The following is a 17381-nucleotide window of genomic DNA, read 5'->3' as shown; positions in this document are numbered from 1 at the left end:
CTATGTAGTTGGACAAAAGCGAAAGCAACTGCTCTTGAAAAACATTTATCGTAGAACGTACGTTATCGTTATAAAAGTATGTAACTAGTACGACACAAAATTTAACCATGGATCGCTTTGGACGACAGTTTGTATAGTAGAATCGTTCTGTAAAATTACGAATCTTCGAACGAATAAAGTTGATGTTGGCTGTAACGCGAATATCGTAAATTGATTTTAATCGATGTTTACAGTGAATTATAGTACATGTACCTATACGTATGAAATGTTTCGAGAAAAGTAGACCACCGTAATAAGGAAATTTATGAAAATCGATCAACGCGATACAAGCAGCCGCCTGCTTAATATTATATTGAAATTTTGTCGAGATAAGAATGTGTTTTTCGTAGTCGTTTCCTGGTTTTATTCAAGATCAGTGTATTCCTTCTATCGATACTAATTGTAAGTACAAACGAATAAGAAGCGCCGAATCGAGAAGGACGACGCTAGCCAGACTCGTTTCTGCCACAAAATTCAATTAGCGGGCATACTCTGGCAAAGAAAAGAGAGTACAAGAGGGCGATGTGGTTACGATGAGATGCGGTTCGGTGCGGTGCGGTGCGGTGCGGTGCGGTGCGGTGCAGTACTGACGGAGTTACAGAGGGCTCTTTTCGAGCTCTTTTTTTCCGTGAGTTGCGCGTTCCTTCGGGACAACCGGACATCGAAGCTGGCAACCACGCGGCCCAGAGGCCCGCGGCCGCGGTTCATCCTGGCTGATCGATACAGCTATACCTCTCGTTTATTTATGCTCTTTGCCAGACTCTTTCCGTGTTTCTCTCAATACCCGCCCTCGTCTGACTCGCTTTCCACGCGATCCACGGCTTGGCTTTGCTCCGCTTCGCCTCGCCTCGCCTCGCCTCGCTTCGGTTTGCTTTACGATATATTCGTCGAAAGTTCGAGGAGCATTCTTCGCGTTACGAGTCGTGCTAATCAAGCTGTCTCCCGATCAGATAAATTCAATAGAAAACTATTGTAATTCGATCGATAGTAATGGAAAATTAGTTGGCATAATTTTGAATAGGTAAAAACATAGGGCGGCGAATAAGAGAATAATGCAAGCTGGATCATTTCCACTATCGTAGCCGGTTGAAATTGGTCAGAACGTGGACCAGTGGAATTCCAGTTGGACAATTAAACAAGGAGAATAGACTGGCTAATCCCGTTGGGATTCTCCCAACGCAACGCGGTACGGCGTTTTCGGGAGATTTCATTCCGCTTGATCGTAATGACTAGAAATCATGACCGCGTTACCGTATTGCCTGTTTCTACAAACTACCTGCTATCGCAAGAAACCCAGTAAACGCGTTAATGTTTACGTCTTTATTTATTTATTTCTCGAGTTAACCCAGTACCCAACTCGTAATCATACTTGACTTGAAAGATAGTACGTATTTAGAAAAATTATAAAGAACGAAAGAACAAACTGTACATGTAGATAAATATGTTTAAAAGAACCGTAGAAATCTATGGAACGTACACGTATCGAATGGGATAGAGTAAAAATAGTAGACGACATATAAGAAAGCAAAGGTTCAAGTTAGTTCAAGTAAGAGGGGTAAATTAAATAGATACATAGGATATTTGGAAGCAAGAACCTCGTTAACGAGGCAACGAAATCAAACAGTTTATACAATTTATAACGAAGATTTAATGCGATGAAATTTATTAGAACGGTAAGCTAGCGGTTTTTTTCCACGAGTCTTGTTGAACGGAACCTTATTATTGGAAACGGACACCGTGTACATTTCGAGACGCGACATTAATTGACTCCAGCCACTCCCCTTGACGGCGCGACGTGACGAATAGTAGTCGGTAGAGAGTCCCAATTATACCGACTGCTTTGATTTCAGAGTTCGATTCGCTTCCTTGCTCAGGACCAATTAGTTACTTGCTTCCGCGGCTGTCTTCTTCTCGCCCATGCTAATTCGCGTTCATTCGATAACGCGATAGCGCGCCATTTTTCCAACTCGAGGAGATTTTCAGATCGAACAAAACACACTCTTCGAGTACAATTTGAGAAAGAGCAGCCAATTTTGCAATCGATTTCTTTCGAGTCGATTATCTGACAATTTCGTTATTATCTATCTATGGTAGATGGAAGACTTTTGTAAATCGTAGTTTAAAATGTTAGAATTAAGCATAGCGGAGATAGCGTAACGGTTGTTTCGAGCAGTTGCTTCGGCTAAATTACATTCGGCGAGTTGGTACGTTACATTAAAGACAAGGCTGCCATTTCCTGCTTCGAGGTACCTGTTCGTTACAAGTTTCAACGCCGCGGTAGGAATTCGTGAAATAACAGCAGTTATACTAACTCGGTTTTCTATTTAAAATTATCAAAGTAAAAAAGTAGTTGCAACTTGGGAAGAAAATCGAATATCGAATAGCGTACATATTTACGCAAACTTTTATCACAGTTTTTCTCTATTCGATTTATCGTTTCAGGTGGCTGTCTACCATTATCGTATCGTGTTAGATACCTACTTCGATGTTATTATCGTAATTTAACAAATAACCATTATCGATACCTACAGCACTATTAATATTTTCTTATCGATCTTTGTATAATAGAATCAAGTAGCGTGAATATAGATAATAAAATAATGTTAAAAAGTTTGTAATGTTGGACATCGAAATCCAGCGATCGGATTATATCGAAGAAACGGATGAAAGAGGAACAGTAGATATATGTATGTAAAGCGTAAACGATCTCGACGGATTAATCTGAATTTCGATTAAAAGAGAAAAGATGGTAAAAAAATTCCCGATACTTACAGTGTCCAAGTCGTTGAAATTGTTCGAGGATGAGGTAACGACGAAGATGGTGGCGGAGGTGGAGGATCCTTCCTTCGATCCTGCGAGGGGCAGATCCGCTTTCCCACCCTTCCGTCTACATTCCCAGTTCACGGATCATCGCTTGGCTGGAACAATTCGAGTCAACGATCAACTTGCAGGGTTGCATAAGTGAAAAATTCGATTGCTCGAGAGGTCCGACGCGATCTTCCCTATTTAAATAACTAGGTAATTTTGTTCTTTCGAAGAAACGATCGTTTCGTTCAGGGATTTTATCGGGATTCTCGATTCGATCCTTTCTAGAACAGAGTCGCGGGAATACCTGACCCGAATTCAACGAGAATCGGACAAAAGGAACGAGAAATGTAATCCGGTGTTGTAGACGTCGGAACGCGTTCTCGAAGAATCGAGCAAGTAAATACCGAGAAGAAGGAGACAAGATTTCCTTCTTTAGGAAAGTCTTTTCAGAGGACAAGACCTCTCTATTCGCGTTGTCTTGGAGCCATTAGAAGAACCGTTATTCTCGGGCTTGGAAAACCGTTCGTTCGCAGAAAATATTTCTTCTCGAGATATTTCCGCGAATACATATCCGCGCGCGCTCGACAACGACTCTCCAAGAAGATTGAAAGGCTGGTCTCGTTTCACGTGTATCTTGGATATCGGAACGAGAAACGAGAATAAACTTTTATGAACCGAGATGACAATTATTTCTTATTTATTTCCAGCGAATCCTTTCAAATAACAGGAATCGTCTTATCGCCAGTTTTGCATTCCATTCGAAACGGTTACTTTATTTCTCTTCCAGAATGTTCCTTTATTTATGGTACAACTGTAATACAAGTCGAAAGTGTAGAATAAAATTAGTTTGTATAACGCTTTGTTTTTAAAATAATTAGATTTTATCAAATATGATTTTACTGGAGCATCTATAGAACTCGATTGCCCGGTTACCCCCGATCAATTTTCAACGCGCAATTTTACGAGTAATCTATTCGGTCCTGATCGCGTTAAAGGCTACACTAATTTCATTTTTAATAGTGTTATAGATAATACTATTTAAAATCAAAATCCAAGTTACTCGTAACACCAACAACAACCTTTTCATATGTTGTTGTTACAATAGTGTTGTGAAATTTCGGTTCCAATTAAGCCACGTTAACGACGAATTACGAAAGAAGAAAAATGGATGAAACTAGTACAGTTGGTATAACGAGAGATAGCAATGAACAGAATGGATTTCTAAGAGTTCTAAGAGCTCTAATGCCATGAAATTCAGAATGGATAATGTATTATATTCTGTATAAATATGTACTTGGAAGAAGAATAGCCTCTCGAAGAGGTAGGGAAAAAGGTCGGTGGGGTCGAGAGAAGAAACGAGCTCGTAAAATGCGAAAACGCATGCGAATTCGACGCCGAATCCGGCCTTTAATGAAACCATATATGTATATCTCGTTCTTAAGCTGCTCGAGCATAGGCCTGGTTACTCTTCTTCCACTCTGTTCGGTATTTCCGAATTGCTCGCGCCGGTCCATTGGCCAAAAGTTCTCCGCGAATTTCTCTCTCGGTCGACTTGCGCCGTCCAAATAAACCGGGTCCACGCGTACGCTAGAGTAATCCAGGAATTTCTAATAAGCGTACGCTCCACTTTCGGAATTCATTTCGACGTTGGCTTGTGCGGCACCTCGTTTCTCCGCGCCACGCCACGCCATGCCACGCCATGCCACGCCACGCCACGCCACGCCACGCCACACCACACCACGCCACGCAACGCCACGCCACGCCATGCCATGCCTCGTCTCGCCTCGCGGGAACGTGGATAATGAATTTGGATCGCACCAGCAAGATATTTGCTTCCAGCCTTGTATCCTGACTTCTTCTCCAAAAGCCAGACAAGTCTTTAGCTCGATAATTATTTTGTCGCTTCCGTTTTACGTCGGATCGTCGAGAAATTAACGGAGGAAAGATAATAGATCATCCTCGCAGTTCCCCTAGATTAACGAGCGTCTGATATTTTTAAAAACAAGTAGAGAAACGTTTTACTTAAAAAATAAGGATTACGCTTAAAAAGAGTTTTTTCTTGATACAAGAGTCTAGACGTACGTTTTTCCATCGAGAGACACTTTGAGGAAACGTTGGAAGATAAATAAAAGAAAAAAGTATTGCAACGAGAAAGACAGAAGAAAGATTCGAGAGAGGAAAGAAGAGAATTCCGCGTAGAAGCGAATTATCGAGTTCGTGCACCCAATTTGCCTCTCTCTCCGCGCGATCTGCTTACGCGGAGTTTGTTTGCCCGCGAATACAATGATGCTCGGAAATTTCTGTTCGTCCATTCTGTTCGCTGTCCTGCCAACCCCCCGCGGCTTCCCCTCGTCGAGTACCCGGTGAAATTAATACTGTTGACCGGAGAAACAATGGCCTCGTACACCCGACATTTTCCAACCTTCGTATTTTTCATCCGAGAATTCTTCTGGCTTTCTTCTAAATCAGGACGAAATAACTTGCTCCCTCTCTCGTGCTTTGACGGTAATTTCAAACTGTATTCGATAATCAAAATCCATTATCGGTGATATTATTAAGAATTATGTATACATCGTGGAGAGACGGGTAGAACCGGGCAAGGGATGATTCTACGTTTAAAAGTCAGATGGAACAATATAATAATATATTTTTGTTCGAGGGTTTGTTTTTGAGGATATTTCATTTGAAAATTTCTTATTGTCAGATACCCGTGGGATTTAATAGAATTTCTCCAAGGCGTCTGACCATTGATCGTTCTTTCTACTTGTACCGGTATCAAAGTCGTACTGTAATGTATATATGCTTGCCTAATGAATTCTCAAAGTCGATTTTCTCGTAAAGAAAGGCGCGAGCGAAAGATCTTATTTCCTTTTCTCGATTTCTTAAATATCTACGTAGGTATGCATTCGAAAACATTCGTCTTTACGTTTTTTTATAAGCGACCGTGCTGCCTTGTACTCGCGACCATATTTCTCGTTCCCGATAACCTAGAGAGGAGGAACCTTTTCATCGTTCGAACAATGCACATAAGGAGTCTTTAAACGTTGCCCACGAAAAGCGAGCATTGAAACACGCGACGAATTCGCGGTTCACTGCTTATCCGCGATAACAATGCTGGTCCACCGGTTGGCCGGCCGCGGCTTTTAAATAAAACTGCAATGGGAATCATTGTTCCTGGCTGCCGCTGCTAGAATGCCAGTTATTATTCCGGTCCGTTGATCACGAAAAAACGTTTTAAACGAAACTGTTTCTAGTTGAACGTTTCCCTATCGGTTCGAATAAATTTCCCTCGCGACCGTCGCTATACAAGAAACGGAATCGTTTATACGGTTTACTGATCTGGAATTTTAAGTCGGATCTATCGTTTTTTTAATACGTTTGGAACGCGCGACCATCTACGATTAGAAAGATCGATCGATGTATTTCAAGATTCTATCTGTTCGTTTGTATACATATGTATACCTACGTACCTAATGGGTAGCATACTATAGACGCGCAATACTTTTTAAACGTTTTTATAGCTTTTGTTTCATCGACTGTGATGTACTTAGGTGTGATTTTAACACTTTGAATAAATAAAAAAAATTCGGATAACAAGGTACAATAGTTGCAGATTTCCGTCATCTATTATTCTCGTTTGTTTTAAAGCGAACCGTAGTTCGGTTAAATGTCCATTTAATTTTCTACGTTCGTTGCCGGTCGGATAAAAACGTGATCGCACTGCTGCGGATCGGAGATTCTACCCAAAGCCTAACCCGAGTGAAAATCCAGGTTATCAGCTTTGGGTTAGCGTAACCCGTAGCAACCAAGAATCGACATCCTCGAGCACTGGAAAAAGCAGGTTAACCTTCACGGAACGGATTAGAAGCAGATATGGGTAACAATAGCTTATTAGTGTGACGTTTCTTCGTTAAATCTTACATTAATAAAAACAATTTTCTATATGTGTATTTCGTATATTTTTACCAATTCACCGATTTCACCTTTATAAATTTTCTATACGTACCGTTTTAATTAATTAAAAGATTCTTAACTAAAAAAGTTTTATTAGGAATATGTATTAGTGGTTGAAAGTTGGCAAGAAATGTTTTCTTCGAGAGGCCTATCGATTGTTGGGCACCAAATTCTCAATTTGCTTTCGAGACACTTTTACTATGTTTACTCGGCTCGGGTATACCTTTTTTAAAGTGCTTATTACGTGGCACGTGTTTGGAAACGTGCATTGCGTAAGACAATACAAAGAAAGTATAAAAAAAGGGATTAAAAATAATTTACACGTTGGTAATGAAATGTCTCGATTCTGATAAATATACGAAATAATTTTAGTGTGTAATTTAATTTTTAATATTCTTTGCATCGCCTCTTACATCTATGAAAAGTTAATAATCGTTGGTTCGTTATTAAAAATATTTTTGCGAGAAACGTAATTGTAGAAAGGTTGTTGTACAAAATGGTATGTAATCAACAATGAATAGTTGGAATTAGAAAGGTAGTTGTTGATCGACCGCCTTTTTGACCAACACTAGTTTCGACCAAGATTCTGTAACTTGCTCTCAGAGCGGGTAAACCGTGTCTCTGCGTGTAATCGTGTCTGGAGGATCGTCACCCGTTTGACTGGATTATCACCACATATCTATATGTATGTATTTTTCTACGCAGCCCTCGTTGAGTAGCGTCGCCGGGTTTTCGGGTTTTCGGGTTTTCACCGAATGTACACGTACACTCTATCCCGAAACCCGTCTCGAAACATTTTTCAAAAAGGCGATACCTACTTAAACTAAATGTAAACATTTTGCAAAATTGGTTACTTGTAACATTGCGAAATTACCGACATCGCGCGTCTTTTATATCGAATTTTTTGTATAGGATGTTTGTTGTTGGAATTTTCGTTTGAATCAAACGATAATTTAGTACCGGTGAAATGCTTCTAATTTGTCCAAGGCCGCTTCGATTCACGCGGCTTGTCGTGTCGCAAATCCACGAGCAAACAAGCACATAGTTGTAACCACTTAGGAACGTTCTCGAAATCAGCCCAACTAACAATAGGTACATAAGTATAAGGTGAAATCTATAAACTGAAAGAATTAAATGGATAATAAATCGAAATGCGCATCGAGTATTATTTACATAAATAGAAGGGAAAGATTCGATATTATTATCGATAGATTACCGACTGTAATACCAGATAAAAATACATATTTCTGTGGCTCGGGTTCTATGTAGTTATTAGTAGCCTAATCGGTAAATGGCTGAATATTCTTGGTAGAGATGTTTCGAAAAAGATGGCACTTTGTATGGCGAGTATCGAAGACGCAACCTTGGACGCAACGTATCGTAAAAAGCTGTTTGAAAAAGCCCGACGTCGATTATACGAGTAAAACTAGTATGTGTACGCGTCGCGTGGTTAGGTTTTGCGAACCGCGAATCAAGGTTTGCGTGCAGCCCGAGGATATAGAAGAATGGATAAGTGGAACGTGGAACGTCCGTATGTAGATGCATCGGTGTATCCGCAGGGCTGTATGCCAGCCTATGACAGGACAGAACCGAATGTGTATCAGGGTTATGGATGGCCCATGGGCACGCTAACCCAGTGACATCTCTAGGTCACCACCCCAGCTCCCGGACCACCTCGTACAACCGTCTTACTCCTCTACCGCTAGTTCACGATAAAATCACTTTCTTATTATCATCATCGCGTTGCAGCACGAGTATTTCTTCATTGATATTTCATAGTCAAAATTTTAGTATACAATGACACGCAGTGTAAGATAACGCAACAGTTTCTCTGTCGAATGTTTGCGCAACACGCTGACGTGGTGTGTGTCGGTGGTCGAGGGTGAGATAGTCTAGCAGAATCGCGACGCAAGTTTGCATTATTGGAGCTCGAAAGTTGCATCGAATTGGCAGGATTTCTTTCTTTCTAGCACGACAGTATCTTGTTTCCCTCAGTCTCTCGTTTTGTAAAGTTTCGACGAATCTGCACGCGATCTAGAGTAAAAAGGGGAAAAAGGTCGCACGACGCGACGCTACTCGGTAGCACGAGGTCGAATTCTTCGAGCAAAATACGCGATAGCGGGCAAATTAATTAGAGGCGAGGAGTTCGAGTTTCCTCCGAGCACGAATTCACAATTCTTCCGAACGCGTCGCGCGTCTTCGCTACCTACGAGTACTTTTCCGCAGCGTAGTTCCGCGTACCGAACATCCGCTTTGCGCCATGCGACACCCCATCTCTAATTACGCGGCAAGCTCAATTAGCTACGACCTCTATTCGTTCGATTGCAGGCTCAGGTACGAGAAACGAGCGTCCGATTTCGAAACGTCTCGGTTGACAATTTGCGTTCTAGGATCTCTAGGTAGCTGTAGCAAGCAAACGCAAGGTAATTACGCCGAGTATCGGATAAAGAAATTGATTCGATACCACTGGTAATATTAAGCTCCCGTCCGATAGGCGCGTTCAAGGTACAATCTGTTGGAAAGCCCTTACAGAGAACACCTCGAACGAATCGAGAGATAAATCTCGATTGTCGCGACTAAAATATTCGGAAAAATTAGAAACTATAGATAGTATAGGTGTATACGTAGAGGTTACTGATGCGAGCGTGAAATATCATCTCAAGTTAGTCGACGAAGCAAACTTGTTCGAACGCGAGTAAGATCGATACCGTTGCACAGATCCCGTCATCTTTCGACTGTCGCGAGCTTCTGTATCCCCGGCCGAATCGCCAAACAGTCTCAACGATAGAAAAGTCTTTGATCGATTCGAAGAAAGGGTGAAACAAGTTGCGCAACGCTACGATCTTTAAGGTTAAAAATCGTAATTTGTTAATTAATGGTATTCGTTCGAGAAGAAATTTTTTTAACGACGGTTCGAGTTCCGCGCATGCTCCGACCTTCTATGTAATTTTGTGTCTGGTTTGCTCGGGTCTCGTATCGTACCAATTTACAACTACAAGATGAAAACGCGGCCATAGATGTGCTTCGTAGTACACGATATGAATTTGTCAGCAATATTTCGAACAACAACGTAAGCCACGACGAGTCGCGGACACGACGTAATGAGAAAATCGACCGCGATAAAACCAGCGACAAACAATCTGTCGGGATTAATTTTCAATTCGTTGCCTCGGAAATTAGTCGCTATTCAGCGTCTCGGATGTACATACTATACATATGTATCTTCCCGTTTTCTGTCCTCGATGCACCGATCCTCATGCGATGTCATTAATCCTTTCTTGTATACCAAGGCGAGGCTATACATGTAGATTTCAGGCTCGATGGAAACTTTGCTTTCTCGTTCGCTTTTCAGGATTGCTTCTTTTCTTTACAGAAATTTTAATATCGAGAAAACGTGGAACAATTGTTTCGTCGCGAAAACGAAATCTATCCTAACGAAAAAGTAAATTTTAAAACAGTTTTAATAACTTGCTCGTTATATTGACCGCTCTGCTCAGAGAAAATTTTTAATCGCTATTCCGTAATCGCGTTGGAAAGTAGGAACTTGTAGAACAGACATCTAGAATTAGACAGCAGACGGACGAAAATGGGTTGTTGGTTTATCTATAAGGCGAACTAGGAACGAATAGAAATTTTTGAAACGGTTTTAAATTTAATGGGAAACTTTAAAGATATTTCTGTGCCGTGTGTCTGTTACGAGTAATTTGCTTTAACAGCGTATCGACTAAGTACTGTAAGAAGTTGACGCGAATCCGATTAAAAAGTTATAAATGTAAACGGTTGAACAGTATTTGAGAATGAAAATGAAAAATAGGAAGGGAAAGCTCGGACTGTCGTCTTTCCTACGAAATAATTGGTGATACTGCCCTGACGGTGTCCGAGAAATCGGTGATTTCGATAAAATAAAATGATCGATCGAAATAAGCGAACAAGAGAAATTGATCGGAACGAGATTGGTACATAGTATATGTAGAGTGGAGTACTGCGCGAAGAGGGAGGCAAAGAAACGTGGCAGTCTAGCAGCCAGCAATATCCCGTGTCATGTGTCGGTGTAATCGGACAGTCGGAGGCCAGGGCTTCGTTGTTTCCCTCGCAATGCCGAGCAAGTTTTCGGTCGTTGCATGAATTTGGCAGGGACAATGTATCACGTTCGGCCGGTGAGCTCGTAATACGCAGAGAAAGAGAGATAGAGATACAGCAACAGAGAGAGAGAGAGGAGGCCAGAACCGCAACGTATCTGCAGTAGAAACCAGCAGGTTCGTAGCACGGTGCAAGTTTGCGTGGTGTGCAGGCAAACACATTTATGGGCTGCAGCGCTACACTCATCTCTGCGTGGATGCGTGTGTACGTGCGTGCGCATGCCTTTGCATCTTTTAGATATTTCTAGAGGTTATTGTCTCTGGTCGACAAAGCAATCGAAGAAACGGTCGAGGCTGCTGCTTCGGAACTTGTACCTCGTAGTTTCCTTTTCAGAGAAATTCAGCCTCGACGAGTCGAATAAAAAACTCCGGACTAGGACATCGAAGGATCAGTAGGATACGGCAAATGGGTAGATCCTTGACCCGGTTAGTACGACCTAGCCAAATATTAACCTAACCTGTACCCATGTCCGAGGACTGCCTTTAGGAAGTCGTTAAAACGAAAGGTCTCTGCTCTTCTTAAACCGCGCGACACCGTTTCGACGCTCGTTACTGTCGCTACTACGAGCTACCTCTGGCATATATTAAAATAATAACGAGGCAAGGTGTCGCCATCCTCGTCGACGGAAAGTCATGTCGAGTTTCGTTCGACGACATGGTATATGTATACGGTGCGGCGCAGCATTTCGATTTTCATGGTGTAGGAAAAGCGAGCCGTACTTAATAAAATCAAACTCCGTGTTGCCTTTTTAAACGTTTTAATCTTTCGACGACCGAGGTTCGCAAGTTAATGCCCCGGCCCGTTCTTGCCTTGGTATTGAAACTTTCTCAGGCACTCTCACATTGATTTCTTAAGCCCTGCGTCACATTTTGACCTGATCGTCAACGCCTTCGAGTAGAAATACATATACAATTGACGTCGCGTCGGCCAGGGCCGACCAGAACGGTCTAATGGTGAAACGGAACAAACGGATCAACGAGACGAAACGACGCGACGCACAAATCGTTCGCAAGATCGCTAGCAAATTAAACAATTTATGGTTATCTGTGGTTCGAGCGGAGCTGGAATTTCAAAACGAATAACCATAGAACCATTTCGTTTCTCGTAACGAGTAAATAAATAGCTTCGTCAGAGGGATCTGCGCACCGTCGGAAGAACAAAACAAACGTTCCTTCCTGGGAGGATATTTCTAGCCCTTGCTCCGCAGTTTCAGTCGTCGTTGTTTCGAAAGGACTGTTTACAACTTGAAAAATTTATTCGTAATTGTTGGACAAAAGTGGTCGCAATATCCAAGGTACGTCGCTGAACATTTAAATAAAAATCCAATTCAAATTCTTAGAAACGTTATACGATTTGTATGAAACGCGTTGCGAAAGGTTTGTCGCTGAAGAATTTTTTGAAAAATGCAACAGATTTATCGCGTATTGAGAATTTATTCCGGACGCTGGTGTATTGGATAGATTCGGAAACCAAGTCGACGGGTAAACGAAGAACGCAGCCTCCGGCCGTTCTTTCGCCCGACTGAATTTCCATCTGATTCTCGTCGTGTCTCCTTTTTGAAATATTTTCTTCTTTTAGCACGTTCCTATACGCTTTTGCGATCGATCGGTTTCTTTTTTCTCCAAATAAAACATACTCTTATATTGGTTCGTAACTTACGTAATAATCATAATTTACGTAAATCGATTCAAGTACGAATCAAACCTGAAACGGCTAAAACTTTTCCATTCTTTAAGAAACATATTTTCCTCTCGATTACTTTTTACTCGAAAGAAAATCCCTAACGGCGCGTTATATATTGCGTCTTATTTGGAAAAAGTGTTTGGACGCAATACGATACGTATTGCGATTGCGATTGCGATTGCGATTGCGATTGCGATGGCAAACGTACCCCGTCGTGTGATCGCATCGCGCTGAAACGATCGCGATCGTTCGTTCGGTTGAACGCTCGACCGAATTTCTCCGAGGCCTCGATAAAACCGAGGAAAAAGCTTCGTCCCGTACAACGCCGAATACTTGACCCAATGTTATTTACCGACTTCCGTGAGATATCGATTGATGCTCCGCAACCGTTAATCACGAGTTCTCTGTTCCAACGTTTAAAGAACGAGGGAAACAACAAGAACATAGACATATTTTCAACTAACTGGTTCTTAGGTTTTAGCTTCGCTTTAAACGACCCGATTTCTTAACTTTTTCACTAGATTCGAGCGATAATTCGGAAAAGCCGAAAGTCTCGATAAGAAATTTCAAAGAGTAAAGGGAGCACAAATAGATTGCCGGGAATGGTTTATAGTTATTGGCTCGCGATTCAAGTTTCTCCGCGATATCAAAGCGTCTCCGGGTAAGCTCGAGCCACTCTACAGATTGAAAAGCTGTTGGAACACGCCCCGACTCGGATGAGTCAAGTGTTAATCGTCAGGTTTGCTCAAAGAAGCGCGAGCACGGTTGGTCTTCCTCTTCTTGTTCTTCCTGGAGAGCTCTTCGCTCCTTGAAAGCTCTAGTTCCCTGGAGCTGATACTCGGGACGTTAACACGGTTGAAAAACATTTCCTGTTTCTTGGAGAAAAAGCTCATGACCCCGAGTATACAAAATCCCGCCAAAGTATCAGACTTTTAGCAGGGAGAATGGTCAACGAAAATACCGCCTCGCCGTGGCGTCGCGTCGCGTCGTTTCTTTATACGTAGAAATCGTTTACGGTTACGAGTAACTCTGCAACATTTTCTAAACAAATATTCCTCTGTAAAGGCTCGATCGAAGGCTCTTTGAAAAATGTTACACGCATAGATTCTCGGTTCTCGAAACTGTTTAAAAGTGGCCAAACAAGTTGACGCGTCGAATTGAAAGGTTTAAAGAAAGGAAATCCATTCGTTCGAACGCGGACTGTCGGGGTGATCGCGTTCGACGCTAGTGCACGGTGGCAATGCGTCGCGTCGCGTCGCGTCGCGTCGCGTCGGGAACTGCTGCAGCCGCAATGCAGCTCCGGTACAAGGAAAAATCGTTCGTGGTCAGACACGTTTGTTTCTTTCTTCCTCGATTTGACTCTCGCGCATCAAAGAACGAATACAAGTCGCGATACTTTCCAACCATCGCCTATTTGAAACTTTACTCAACTCGGAACTTGCGTAGATCGAGAAAAGATTTCTTTTCCGGTTCCCGAAGAAAAAATCCCACTTACTCGCGCCCAAGATAACGTTCGGTAAGATTGGATCAATTTCTATTACGGAAAAAGAACGTTTGCTGTGCGCGCAAATTGCACAATGTCCAAGACATGCGTAAGAAATCAAGGGACACAAGTTGTACGGAAGCAGCTCAAAACACATACGTAATTCGATACAGTTTGTACGTTGTGCGTTACGTGCCGTTTAAAGGAAATAATGTCAAAATCGTCGCAATTTTTAAACTTGTCTAATGTTTATCAACAGACTGAAGAAATTGAAAGAAATAAAAAAAAAAATCAACAGCCTAAGCTAACATCGATCGTCGCGCCATGTCCACTCGACTTTTCCTTTTCCACTAGTCTATTTTACAAACTTTCGGTACTTACGCTTTCGCGTCTACAGCACGTAGCGAAGAAGGAACTTTTGTATCGCTTACACGTTCAGTAACGCGAACTAGCAAGGACCATGAACCGCGAACATTTGCATCGGTATTTTCCTATCGAGCGTTTCGATGGTGCCTTTGAAAATCATTCGTTGTAAAACGATGGGAAAAGTACCCACCGTTGAAAAATCCTTTGGTTGAAAAATACTACTACAAACGCACGTCCTCATAAAAAATGCCTCATCCTTGAGATAAAAGATCCCCTCGGGACATTGAAGAAACGTAACACAATGAAGAAGACTGCGAGTGATATCGTGAAAACACTCTTGTTATCGTGCAATTTTTTCGCATTTATTTATTTCAATTTTCCTATACATACCTATACGTGTATAAAAAGGAATAAAAATAAAATAAAAGCAATCGAGCACTATGGAAATAAATGAAATTACATATGTTTAAAGAGTTTTATTTTAACACAGTATTTTGCTACGAAAACCAACTAATCGAGTCATCTAATCTCGAAAGATGTCCTAATTTTTAGCTATCGTACGAACGTTCGATATACGCGTTGAACGAAGAGTTTTCAGAGCCAAAATAATGTCACGGAATAGGTTATATTGCGGCGCGGCGCGGCAGAACAATTGAGTAGCGAGTATAGTTACTAGTTGGAGGAAGCCTGATGCTTTCGTCACGCGATGCTCCAGCCAGAATATGCCGGAATGATATAAACAGTTAGGGGCTGTGTCGACTGACACAAAGCCCTAGAAAAGGGGCAGGTTGATTCGCCGACGGTGTAGGCGAAGGGGTCACGAGTAAGTCGTACGGAAAAGATAGATTAACCCGGTTAGATAGAGATCTTGGAGAATGTGATGGCGTAATAGGACCGCGAGGGTTGGTCGCAGCCGGTTCTAGTCGCAGTCGCAGTCGCAGTCGCAGTCGCAGTCGCAGTCGCAGGTGCTTTCTCCTGAAAGGAACGTGACCCTCTAATGTCCTCGGACCATTTCTCAACTTGCACGCTTACGCGCAGATATCGACGACTATTCAATTTTATTTCCTTTTCTCTGTTTCCGTACTCGGTATTCCTCTCTCAACAACTGTCCAATATTATAGTCGATTAAACGTTACTAGCTTTCAAGATACTATACACGTCAACTATAATACAACGAACAATTCTAATCTTTATTCCAACGTAGAACGTCCAACTTGAAATTTACAAATCGGCTGCCCCTTCGTTTCGGTTTATTTTTTCGTCGCGCCGCGCCGTCCAATTTCTCAGGCTGGCCTACAAGCTTTATGAATATTATACCGTGCCACGACCTTTCCGTTTCGCGTCGCCGCTGCACCATCGTCTGCCACCTTTTCATTATTGACGACCGTTTTCTTTATACGCTTACTGTGAATTCGTGCGTCAGACACTCTTTCCCATCCCCACCTACACTCGACAGGAAATTACTTTTTTCAGGTTGTTTCGTTCCTGAACGTCGTCCTCGACATCGTCCTCAACGACGCGAGAACGTTGCGAGTTATTCGACTCAACGAGGTGTCTGCGGCGTGAAAAATACCGCGGTACTCGCGCATGCCATCAACGTTTCGTTCGATCAACGTTATCGGGTCTAAACTGGCCCGAAAACGATCCCAAATAATTACAAACTTTTATGCTCCGACAAAATTCTATTAAGCGTGTTAAAACTTGTTTCTCTATCGAGTTAAAATCCATCTTTTCAAGTGTTTTTTTTTCTTTTTCAAAGTTTGCTCGGTGAGCTGGGAAAAACGAAAGTGAAATAACAATAACTCTATTTTTTGTTCGTAACGAAGAGAGATAATCTGTTTGAAGGTTCGGCAGCGAATCGAGTGTAAGGGCGAGCAGAAAAGGAGAAGACACGACCATCTCTAAATTGCAGACGCGCGCAGATAGAAGACGATGATAACGGGGACGTGCGAATAAAGGCCAGCGATCTTATCGAGCCGTTGATCTCGACACTTATCGATATCGAGATGTACTTGTTTTTCAAAGGTCATCAGCGACAGTAAAAGCTGCCGTTCGGTTTCGAAAATATGTTTTCTTTGTTGGGTAGCGTCGAACTTGTTCGATAACGTTAAATTTAATCGATGACCTTGACAAATTATCGTTATCGAAACGCTTTGGTTGTCACGAACAAACATCGAATTCAAAACTGATAAATTCTTAACAGAAATTCGATCCTATCGGTTTCGATTTCTTTTAGACAATTCCTATTATAGACTTGACAATCTGAATGAGAATCGTAAGGGTAGGTGCGTGAAAGTTTCGTACAATTTCTCATATGTAAAAATGTAAAATTGTACGACTGGCCCAATGAACGACCGATTCGTCTACCTACGTTTATTCAACGTCTAGCAGAACAGATTCTCTATAGAATTTTAATGCAATTTCGATGTAATTCTCGGCAAAGTTTCATAATTCCGATTTATTTCCGTCAGGGGAAATCAGAAAGTCGTCTGTCGGAAAGTTCGCCAAGATTAATCGAAATGGTTCGGGAATTAATTAACGCGCGAACGTGACTCCAGAAAACGATACGGTGAGGCGTGGCGCGGCTCGTCAAAAAATCGCGTGTTTTTGCACGCTGTTTCACACACACACACACACACACACACACCATTTCGGTCGAAATCGAACGAAATCGGAAAGAAACGAAACGAATCGTAGTTGTTCGAGCAACCATCGAACCATTAAAAATCCTTGCGTTACGATTTCAACTTGCAAATCTACGGACAATAGTCGGCATTGATTTTTTCATTCGCTGAAACAAAGGTCCAATCTACTTTAGCCGATCGAGTAGAAGCCGGGCCGGGCCTACTTAAAACAATCGAGAAACGTTTCATCGACGATATTGTTACGGCATCGACAGCGACTTTGA

At 42.0% G+C, this 17381-nt stretch overlaps 1 protein-coding gene across 1 annotated transcript in view; it reads right to left on the bottom strand.

Annotated features, from left to right (window-relative positions):
* The window catches only part of LOC143347935 (acetylcholinesterase), a 41102-nt gene that overhangs the window by 17815 nt on the left and 5906 nt on the right, over positions 1-17381 (bottom strand). The window contains exon 2 of the mRNA XM_076777602.1: positions 2812-2957. The gene's annotated coding sequence lies outside the window, so the exon portion shown is untranslated. The remainder of the gene's footprint in view (positions 1-2811; positions 2958-17381) is intronic.

This window comes from Colletes latitarsis, chromosome 11, assembly GCF_051014445.1.
Source record: "Colletes latitarsis isolate SP2378_abdomen chromosome 11, iyColLati1, whole genome shotgun sequence".
NCBI classification, from domain to species: domain Eukaryota; kingdom Metazoa; phylum Arthropoda; class Insecta; order Hymenoptera; family Colletidae; genus Colletes; species Colletes latitarsis.
The sequence above is the reverse complement of the archived record's forward strand: the minus strand, read 5'-3'. Positions and strand labels throughout refer to the sequence as shown.